We start from the raw sequence: 11837 nt of genomic DNA, 5'->3' as shown, positions 1-11837 counted from the left end.
TTATCATTTATATTGTTACTATTATTATTTTACTATTGAAGTTATTACTAGTTTGTTGTTACTGTTGTTCTTTAATTGTTGCTGTTGTTGCTCTGCTGATATGTGACAACATTTTTTACATGCATATGCATACGTACCTATAGCCCATAATTCCTTTTTCTTCTTTCTCGTGCCTTTTTCATTCAGAACATTGGCGACCATCGACCTCCAAAAAACCTAATCTTTAACACTTTGTTGTTGTTGAATTGCGGTCATATTCAACAAGTGAAACAAGGACTTCCAAAATGTTATTTGTTGATGACCGCGATCTCTTCTCCCTGCAATCTTTCCAGTAATTGTTAGATTTTCCATTCTTTCCTTCCGCATGATGTGACCAAAAAACTTTAACTGCCCCCGTCGGACGGATTATCTGTAGTAATTTTCTCTTTTCATAACAAAACTGTTTTAATACACCCTCATTCGAAGTATGAAAGGTTCAACTAGATTTCATAATTCTTCTCAAAAACCACATCTCAGCAGCGTTAATCTTTTTTCCATTTCTATAGAAATGGTCCAGGACTAAGAGCCGTAAGTGAGCACAAGAAAAATGTAACTCTCTAGCAGTTTTAATTTTGTTGATATTCTGATTTTACTGTTGGGGAGAATGTTTTTTTTATTTTAGAATATAAGCATCTTTTGCCATAGCTATATGAAACTATCACAATCTTTCGTTTTTACTTTGTTTATCTATTTATATTTTTATTTATTTTTTTTGCAATATTACCAATTATTTTAGTTGATATTATCTATGAATTGAAATTTTGAAAAATGTAATTTTTGTTGAAAAATATTCTTTCCAATGAAACTTGATAAAAAATTTATTTCCAATTAAAAATTTATTTTAGTAGAAAAAATATGACGATGGATGATGAGATTGCTTCAATTTTAAATAAGATTAACTATAGTAACCATCAATAATAAACAATTGGAGATGACACAATAATAAATTTCATCCCGGCAACAATGATGATGATCATGATGACGATGGCGATGATAAGGAGGCGGTGAACCCGGAAGAGGAAAAGGATGGTAAACGATGATAAAAAAAGAATGATAAAATGGTAAAAACCTTGACGATGTGGTGATGATGATTTATTGTTATTGAAGATGACGACCATGAACAGGACTTACTTGGGTGAAGATGGTGACCCTGAAGTAGGTGCTTCAGATGATTGAAGACCTGCATGTAAGGTAGGGCGTTATTATAACAGAGGACACTCCATACAATGGATGGCTGGCCAGTTGAAATTTGCAACAATTCACTGAGGCTGCCATTGTGCTGCCTGCAAATTGAAAAAAGATTTATGCCGGTTCCAAGACACGTGTTGGTTGGTCACTACTCTCTCTCACTTTTTTAACTTTTATTTTTTCTAATTTTCTCAAATTTTTTTTTTACTTTCTCTAACTTTTTTCATTTTGTGGATGTTGAAGTGAAGAATAGGAAAAAAATTTGTTTTACAATTTAATTTAACTTTTTTTTTCTGCAATTTATGTCCGCTGTTGTTGTTTTTATATTTATATAAGCCAGCGACCTTGTTACAGATCTTTTGCCATTCGTTTTGAAGCAAACATTTTTTATTGTTTTAAATTTTTAAAGGTAACGATATTATCATTTCTATCATTAATATTCGATATTATCATTATTTGTACCATCTTTATCACTATGTCGACCTCATCTTCATCATCTTCTACTTCAACGTTATCGTCGTCACCATCATACCACCATTTCATACTATGTCACTAGTATTCACCAACATCAACGTCATCATCATCACATCACCATTTCATCATCGTCGTCGTTGTCGTCATCACCATCATCGTGTTCCTCAACTCAATATCATCATCAACATTATTGTTTTATTTATAATAATCATTACCATGAACTTGATCAGCATCATCATCATTATCAATGTCTTTTGTTAGACATTTAAATAATTGCATAACCCCTGTACATGCTCCAGCCTAATCAACCAATCCATTCATCCATCCATCCATTCATCCGTTCGATTGTTTTTTTCTTTCTTTCATTTCTTTTATTGATCTGTCAGTCTATCTCTCTATTTCCATTGAGTCATTCATTTATTTTATTCATTCATTCAATTATTTCATTTATCCAGCACTTTCGTCATTTAGTTATTTTATTTTGATTTTCTCTCAATCGTATATGCATTTGTATTTTTTGTGTTTCTGTTTGTTTGTATATTTGTCAATTATTTTACTTTTTATTTGTTCGTTCATTACTTCATTCATTCTTTCTTTCTTTCAATCATTCATTAAATTTTTCGTGAGTCTATTAATCTAATCATTCATTCACCATTCAATTAATCATTTATTTCATTCATTTGTTCGTTTGCTAGCTCTTTCATTCAATCATTTTATCAATCATCCATTTTTTCATTCATTCTTGCATTCATTTATCAATATTTATTCGTCGCTTGATCAGTTCTTTTATACATCCATTTATTCATCCATCAATCAATACATCAATTCATTTATTCGTTCGTTTATTTATTCATTCATTCACTTCATGACAGCGTCACATCTTTCTCTTTTAATTTTTTCATCTTTTCTGAAATCGTTTATTCTTCATTTATTCATTCATCCATTCATCATTTCATCCATTTAAAATCACCAAATAAAAGTTAAATGTTTATTCGATTTTGTCGTTCGATCGGGTATTTCTTTTAGGCAGCTCATAGCACACACGTTGACCATTTACATTTTTTATTTTTCACGAAAAAAGTTAAAAAAACAAAAATATAAACAGTAAAATCATCAAATATATACAAGACTTAAAATTACGATTTTAATTTCTTTTATTTTGTATTAAGGAGTAAACAACAAAAAAAAGGAAAAACATGACCGGTTAGAATACAAAAAAAATTGAATAATTTTTCTCAAACTGCAACACCTGCAACACCGTCTTTACAGAATGTACAGGCAAGCAAAAACGTACAGATTGTGCTGTCTGTAAATAAACAAGCAACTTAACATTCAACTGTACTCAATATGGAGACCTGCACGATTTTTTAAAGCCGTCTCAAGAAAGTAATGTACATCTATTATTGACTAGCAACAATTACAGAATGTACACATTAAGATAATTTTAAACTATCAGTTTCCATATATTAAAATTTAAGAACTAATTGGAGAAACAAAGAAAGAAATCAAAATTAATTCAATATTTCTAGCCTCGATAAAGTTTGAATAACCTCTGTGAATTTCTCTCAACACACGCAGCTAAAATATCCAAAAAAATCATGGAAAAATCAGTTTTTTTAAGAATTTGTGAGCAAAACACGGAGCAAATGAAATTCGTCTAACCTCGACAAAAGTGGGTAAGTTTAAATGTGAAAGTAAATTTATTCATTGTAACTATTGAATTAACTAATTAACTAATTCAATCATTAATAAAATACATTAATCAGTAACTAAAAGCAACTAATTATGAAAATGTTTTACTATCTTTTGAAATAGTATAGAAAAAACATTGTAAACTTATTTCTTTTAAATGCGATACCTATATTATTTGGTTGTTTTTTTTTTATAAGTTTAACCACAATTAATTTAAATTCAATAAAATTGGATAGAGCTAGTATATTTTCAAATTTTAATGTCTCTAATTTGATCGGGTTTTATTAATTTGTATGAAAAACTTCAGAAAATAATTTTATAACGTTAAAATGTTTATTCGAGTTAGTTGTTCGATCCATGGTTATACCGTATTTATTTTAGACAGTTCATAAAACAAAAGTTGATTAGTTACATTTTGATTTTACTCGAAAGTTACAATACCCATGCATGGATTTGATAGCATGTTTGGAGTGGATGGTCTGGTTGGAGTGAATGGAATTTTCGCAACTGTTGGCATGCCCGCAATAGATTGCACGCTTCTAAGCGATGGCATGTATCTCAAATTTTCAAGTCAGCTTCTCAAATTTAGCCGCCCGTGAGTATAATGTTTTCAATAAATTTTTTCATTTTCGTTTTCTTCAATAACGCCGAGCTCCATTTTATTTCTTCCATCTCCTGTAGATAGTTCAAAACTTCATCTTCACTGCTGCAAATGGATTCCATAGCATGCCTAGAATGGATGAAATTTTCGCAATTGTTGCCATGTTCGCAATGGATTGTTATAATTTTTACTACAATTAATAAAATAAAACTAATAAATTTTATTCAATTAAGTTTGATAGTGTTAAAAAGTGTTTAATTACTAAAGTTTGAGTTTCAATAATTTGCATGAAAAATCTCAGAAAATATTTTTAGCGAGTTTATTGGATCTAGTTGTACGATTGTTGGTAGTACTGTATTTATTTTAGGCAGTTCATTGCACACACAAGTTGATTAATTACAGTTTTCATTTTATACAAATTTTATTAATTACAGTTTTCATTTTATACAAATGTCTCAAAACGATAAAAAAAAAGTTAAATATCAATTGTAAAATCACCAAATAGAAGTTAAAATTCTTTTTCGATTTTGTCGTTTAATCTGGTATTTTTTTTAGGCAGTTCATAGCATACAAGTTGATCATTTACATTTTTTATTTTTCACGAACAAAGTTAAAAAAAACAAATATATAAAAAGTAAAATCACCAAATATATACAAGACTTAAAATTACAAATTTCATTTTTTTTATTTTGGTCGACGAGAATTCTTCGTTTGTTTTTTAGAAGCTGGTTTCTTCTTAGCACTAATCGTTGGTACGCAAAATGTTGAAGGATGTGGAGCAATTCTTTTCTTCTTTTCATTCGGCTCATCTTCGTCACTGCTGGAGTCAGATAGATAGCTTGCTATTGGGTAGTCATCATCATGAATACTTAGCCGCTTTCGTTTTGTTCCCCTTTTTTCTGTGTCCTCAATTTCGTTTAAATTTGTTGAAGTCATCTTCAAACTGCCTCTTTCTTCATCGTTTGGTCTACTCTGACGGGCCAGCCAGTCTGAAACGGTTGTCTTGTTAAGATTGGTTAGCATGCTCGAATTCACACACGTGCATGGATACGTTAGCACGCTAGGGTTAGATGGCACGCTAGGGTTAGATGGCAAGCTTGGTTTCGATGGCACGGTTGGAATAGATGTCCTGGCTGGAGTTTTCTCAATTGTCGGCGTGCTCGCACTGAATTGCACACTCCGAAGCGACGACATAATTCTCAATTTGCAAGTCAGCTCACTTGCAGCTTCTCCAATTTTGCCGCCCGTGGGTATTATGTCTTCAATAAATTGCACCATTCTTGTTTCCATCAGTAATTCCGAGCTCCAATTTAACTTTTCTACCACCTGCAGATGTCTCAAAACTTCATCCTCACTGCTGCCGTTCAGTTCGTAGTAATTCACGTATTTATCGAGTGACCACTTCAGTTTGTTTATCTTTTCAATCATTTCTTCCCTTGTCTGTTCGGTTGATAATTGTGACATGATTGAAAATTTCAAAGAATTTGCAAGTAGTTGAAAAATGGCTAATTTATTTCTACGAGATGTGAATAGTAATGGAGCTATGTAAATGCTTGTTATTCAAAGATATTGTCGTAGTGTAGAAACTAGCAACTATGATTTGTTTTTAAGATATTTGGCGACGAATATTCGTAAGATGACTGTGTATACGTAGAAGCCCTCACTTCCAAGGTTTATTGGTTAGTTTTTTCCTTTATGTGAAAATTTATTTTACAACGCAGGCATCGCTTTGTTTCAAAGTTGATAATATTAGAGACGTCAAAGCACATTTCGTAGTATTAACTATCCTTTGTTTGCTTCGTTAGTTATTACACTCAAAACTTTTATTGACACTTTATTTCAGATTTATTGTCAAGCTCGATGATTTGATAAGTTGTTAGTTTTTCATTGGCAGGTTTGTTGGTGGTTTTGAAAGTGACATTTTTTAAATTTATTCATTGTAAATATTGAATTAACTAATTAATAAATTCAGTCATTAATTAAATATATTAATCATTTACTAAAATTAACTTATCATGGAAATTTTTTACTATCCTTCAAAAAAGTATAGAAAAAAACTATAAACTTATTTCTTTTAAATGCGATACCTATATTATTTGGTTGCTATAATTTTTAAAAATTTAACTACAATTAATTTAAATTCAATAAAATTAGATAATGCTAGTGAGTTTTCAAACTTTAAAGTCTCTAATTTGATCGGGTTTTGTTAATTTGTACGAAAAATTTCTGAAAATATTTTTATTAGGTTAAAATGTTTATTCGAATTAGTATTTCGATCCATGGTTATACCGTATTTATTTTAGACAGTTCATAAGACAAAAAGTTTTAGGCAGTTCATAACACACAAGTTGATCCTTTACTTTTTTTATTTTATACGAAAAAAGTTAAAAAAACAAAAATTTAAAAAGTAAAACCAACAAATATATACAACACATAATATTACGATTTTAATTTTCTTTATTTTAGTCGATGAGGATTCTTCGTTTGTTTTTTAGAAGCTGGTTTCTTCTTAGCATTCATTCATTCACTCAAGAATTACATAATTGCATAATAGCTTTTCAGGACATTCTCAAGGACACTCCACATATAATGCACGGACCACCACACCACACCAACATCTTATAATTGCTGAATTGAACAAAAAAGTGAAAGCTCATAATTGCTGGTACTCTTTCAGACCCTTAAAAAATGTTTCACCATTGTTGTAAAGTTTATGTACACGTACATGTGCACGTGTTGGTTTGTTTGTGTATATGTGTGCATGTGGGTCTGTGTGTATCGTACGTATAGTATGTGTGTGCTTGTATGTATATTCGTGTGTGTTTGCATGCTTGTATGTATATTTGTGTATTTATGTATTATTATTATTTTATTATTAATAGAAAACTTAATATAGCGTTCGTTATAGTAGTTTTCACAAACGCAAGAATAGCAAAAATAACAAAATAGCAAGAATGAAAAGAGATGAACTATAATGAAAAAAGGTATGTCTTTAATTGTCTTTTAAATTCAGTAATTTTCATTCTAGGCATTTTGAGGGCTGACGGCAAGCCGTTCCTTACGACAGGGCCTGACACAGCAAAATCACGCGATCCAATCTTTAGCTGCTTATGAGGAACCACAAGAATGTTCGAATCGTCAGACCTCAGACGCACACCAGATGCGATCGACGTTTTTAATTTCAGTTTATCTGATAAATATTTTGGAGCCAGACCATTTAGTGATTTGAAAACTGTGACAGAGATTTTAAAAACAATTCTTTTATTTATGGGCAACCAATGCAAATCCCTCAGGATCGGTGTGGCATGATCATACCATCGACATCCAGCCACAATCCAGGCAGTACGGTTTTGTATCGATTGCAGAATTTTGATGTATCTAGCCGGGAGTCCATAAAATAAACTATTGCAATAATCGACACGTGAGGGCACCAACGCATGCGCCAGAGTCTGCATCGCGTTTTTATCAAGTGATTCTCGAATTCGTTTCATTCTTCTAATCTGTGCCAAGCATGATATAGAGATCATCTTTAAATGAGATTTCATTGTTAGGTTTGAATCAATTATAAAACCTAGGTTCGACACTGCTTTACAGAAATCTATTTTTTTATCATTCATAACAACTGAATTTATATCCAAGTCCGCCAACTGCTGCCAGGTACCAATAGGAAGAAATTTTGTTTTACCCTAGGTTAAGCTTCAATTCATTTCTCGACATCCACAGATTAATCTCCGCCATACATTCAATGAATCTCGTAATCTCGTCTTGAAATAACTTCGGTTTACCTGATAACATAATTTGAATGTCGTCTGCATATGCATGGCTTTTAAAATCATATAAATCAATTATCTTCAGCACATCAGATGTACAAAGCAGAAACAATAAAGGACCCAAAACAGATCCCTGCGGCACACCTGAGCGAGCCACACTGACGTAGGACAAACTCCCGTTGAACGAAACCTGTTGTGTTCGGACAATCAAGTAGCTTCTGAGCCAATTTATTATTTCCCCAGATATTCCAAAATTTTGATGTAGCCCGAGCAGTAACATTTCATGATTGACACAGTCGAAAGCCGAGCTCATGTCCAAAAATGCCAACAAGGAAATGTTTTGAGCATCCATCTCAGCATAAACCCCTGAGAGAACATGCAGCAGGGCAGTTTCAGTGGAGTGAAATCGTCTGAAACCGGATTGATGTGCAGGCATGAGATTATTATCATTCAAATGAGCAAGCAATTGTCTCGACACCATTCTTTCAATGAGTTTTGATATGAATGATAGATTACTGACTGGTCGATAATTACTGACGTCATCTGGATCTGCATCACTTTTTTTCAACAACGGCACAACAATTGCATGCTTACAAGGTGTGGGGAAGCAACCTACCCTCATGCACAGATTTATCAAACTGGTTATAAATGGACAAAGCAATTCAAAATGCTTTTTAAAAAAAGTCTTTCTAGTTGACAGGACTTTGTAGGTGAATGAAGCACTTCTTTCCTGACATCAGCCTCAGACACCGCCCGAAAAGTCGAAAACAACTGCTGACATCCATGATCATCACTGTTAAACAAGATTGATTTTCAGTGTCAATCTCCTGTTTTATCACTTTAATTTTTGCATTAAAGAAAGTCATGAACTGGCCAGCATTGAGATCATTGAATTCTCGTTTAGTGCCTTCACTGTGACTGTTTAGAAAAATTTTATTAACCACCCTCCACAAGCTTTTTGGAGTTTTACTGTTTTCATTGACAACTTTCTTCCAATATACTTTACCTTTGTTTGAATAAATTTCAGTTTTTTCTTTAAGGGCCAATATCCATTCATTTTTATCAGACAATTTACAACTTTTTCTAAAAATTTTTTCTTTTTTTCTAGGTTTCCGTTTTGAAGCCTTGCAATCATCATCAAACCACGGTGCAACATGATGGCGCCCAGGCAGCACAAGTACAAGAGGAACAACCCTATCAACAATTCTCCTTACCTCGTCACTGAATAAACCAAATTCTGCATTTACATCATCAGTTTTACACGGTCTGGATACTGGAGACTCAAGTACCTGCTCAGCGAAAGCTTTCTCATCAAAATGATTCCAGAGTCGTATCAATCTTTTTGCTTTCAGAGACTTTGTCAATTTTATTGATAAACTAACCTGTACCAAACCATGATCAGAATAGATTCCACTAGGATAAACCTTTGCTTCACTGACAGCTATATTGTGTGACGTCACAATCAGATCGAGCGTTCCTCCTAGAATATGCGTTGGTTCATCTATGTGGTTGATCAACTGAAACATTTCAAATATTTCACGTAAATTAACAACGTTTGGATTGTTCGACTTCTCTATGTGAATGTTAAAATCTCCCGCTAACAAAATACGAAAACTAATGATTGTAACACATTCTAAGACCGAAATCAGTTCATCAAAAAATGATGTCGTTAATTGTTCAGATCCAGGTCTGTAAATTGCCAGTAGGATATAATCTAATTCATTAATTTTAAGTTTTACCGCCAGAACCTCGAAAGCAGTAACCAGTGGCAGAGTGATCTTTTTATATCTAAAAATTGATCGGAAAAAATGATTAAACCTCCATGATGTGGGTCGTGCGATCTTAAACGGTCTACAAACTGATAGCCAGGTGGCATTGATAACCCAATGGAAATATTATCTGCCGAACCAAGCCAGCTCTCCGTCAAAACAAAGATGTCTAGGCCTTCGTGAATCAAACCATAAATAGAGCTGAATTTTGTTATTATAGATCTGATATGTATGTGTGTATGTATGTGTGTATATTTGTGTGTATGTATGTGCGTGGGGTGTGTGTTGTGTATAAATGGTGTATAGATCTCGTGTTTGTGCATGCATTGTGTGAATAAATACAACTGTTGATTTGAGCAAATACGTTCAATTGCCCGCGAATTGAAAATCTATATTCATAATTCAAAAAATTAAATCACTTTCGTAATTCACATTTCATTAAATTTTTACCTGAAATTTGAAGAAAATGATTTGCTTGAATCAACTTAAAAATAATAATTGAAAATAAATAAAACATGAATTAAATTATATGAGTTGCTATATGAACTAAGAAAATTATTTGACGCTAAAACTTGTATTTATAAAAAACTTTCAATTTCTTATAAATAAGATGTTATAGTATGCAGTAGTAGCTGGTTAGTATCGATTTAAAGATGAATTGTTAACAACCAAGACATAACACTCACAACAAAAATAACAATTACAAACAACACGCAACATCATCCAGTAGTGAGAAAGAAGGCAATAAACATAGCCGATAAAACAAACATGAATAGCATCTGCAAGAACAAAGAAAAAAAAATTCAATCAAACCAATCAAGAAAAACCGATATTATTACCAAAAAGAGAGGCAATAGCAATAACAATAGATATATTTAAAACGACAAATAAAATTTCAACAATCACAACAACAGATACTACATTAGTAACACTAATTACAATAAAAACAACAATGACATGAAAATATCCCTTTATTTTATAACTTATTAAGCCTAAGCAAAGGATATATATTTAAAAAGACGAAATAAATTAGAACAATCACAACGACATCCCCCCGCCCAGATTATAACGATTATGAAAAAGCAATTATATTTCTGATACCCTGATGGAGGGAATGACTAGCTAATGAAAGGAAATAAGCATCATTAACATTGGTTATTGTACAGCGAACGCATATATGCAGATATAAAAACATTTAAGATATAGATAGTAATGTGGATGGTTAGTAATGTGAAGGGTTAATAACCTAACCAGAAATTTGGTATAGAGAGGATTTGTGTTAATGAAAGAGCGGCGCAATGGTGTAATGGTTAAGGTGCCTGGTTTTGCTGTTGCAACAACGGGGTTTGAATGCAAAGATACACGTGCCTCTACAAACATTGTTGGTTTGTGGTTAATGATGCTTTTGAAAAAACTAAAAGCATATTAATGAAGACACATTTTTTTGGTTTTGTAGATATTTGTCAATTGAAAACATGAAAAATTTCAAAATATCACTTTCTTGGCACAACAGCCGATTTTAAACACACTTGAATTGGAAAATTAGTTAATTGTTGACACTACTGATTAGTAGTGTCAACAAAATGCAAAAAAGCCAACATTTTTCGTTACGTCATATAAACTATTAAATATTTTCAATATTTAAAATTTTAAAAATCTAGGCAATATGTAAATAATTCAGTTAGAATCATTCCAACAAGAACGTTACTAACGTACATCACACATCGAATTCCATTAGAGCAACAAACAACACACCAACTGCTGCAAAAGGTTTGCTGGCAACATCACGATTGAAAGTTGGCCATCATAAGGACGTAATAACACAACTCATTGGCAGCGTAAGAAAAAAGGAAGTTGTTATGATTCATTGCACGATAAATATTTGACGTGCCGCTGCTAGATAGTGCCTGGCTGACTGGCTGGCTGACTGACTGGCTGGTTGGCTGACTGGCTGGCTGACTGGCTGACAAACTTAGCATTGTATTTAATCATACGTAGAGTAACAAAACAATTCATACATTTACGTAATACTTTCACATGAAAAGAACTTTCATGTTGTTTGACTTTGGGTTGACTAACAGTCGTCTTTGTGCAGTTGTGAAATTTTTATTTATTATACAATTATGTTGTCCAGTTTTTCTTGTCTCAAATTGTTAAAAACTGGTTAAGATCGAATAGTCTCTAAAAATATTATTTAAGATGATTGTCTACAAAAAGTTTCTAAAAATATTATTTAAGATGATTGTCTACAAACGATGGTTTATTTACAGACTTGTCCAAACCTTCCTTCGAAATACTTTCCTT

The sequence above is a fragment of the Helobdella robusta genome, assembly GCF_000326865.2.
Source record: "Helobdella robusta unplaced genomic scaffold HELROscaffold_14, whole genome shotgun sequence".
Lineage (NCBI taxonomy): Eukaryota > Metazoa > Annelida > Clitellata > Rhynchobdellida > Glossiphoniidae > Helobdella > Helobdella robusta.
Note: the sequence above shows the minus strand (reverse complement) of the source record.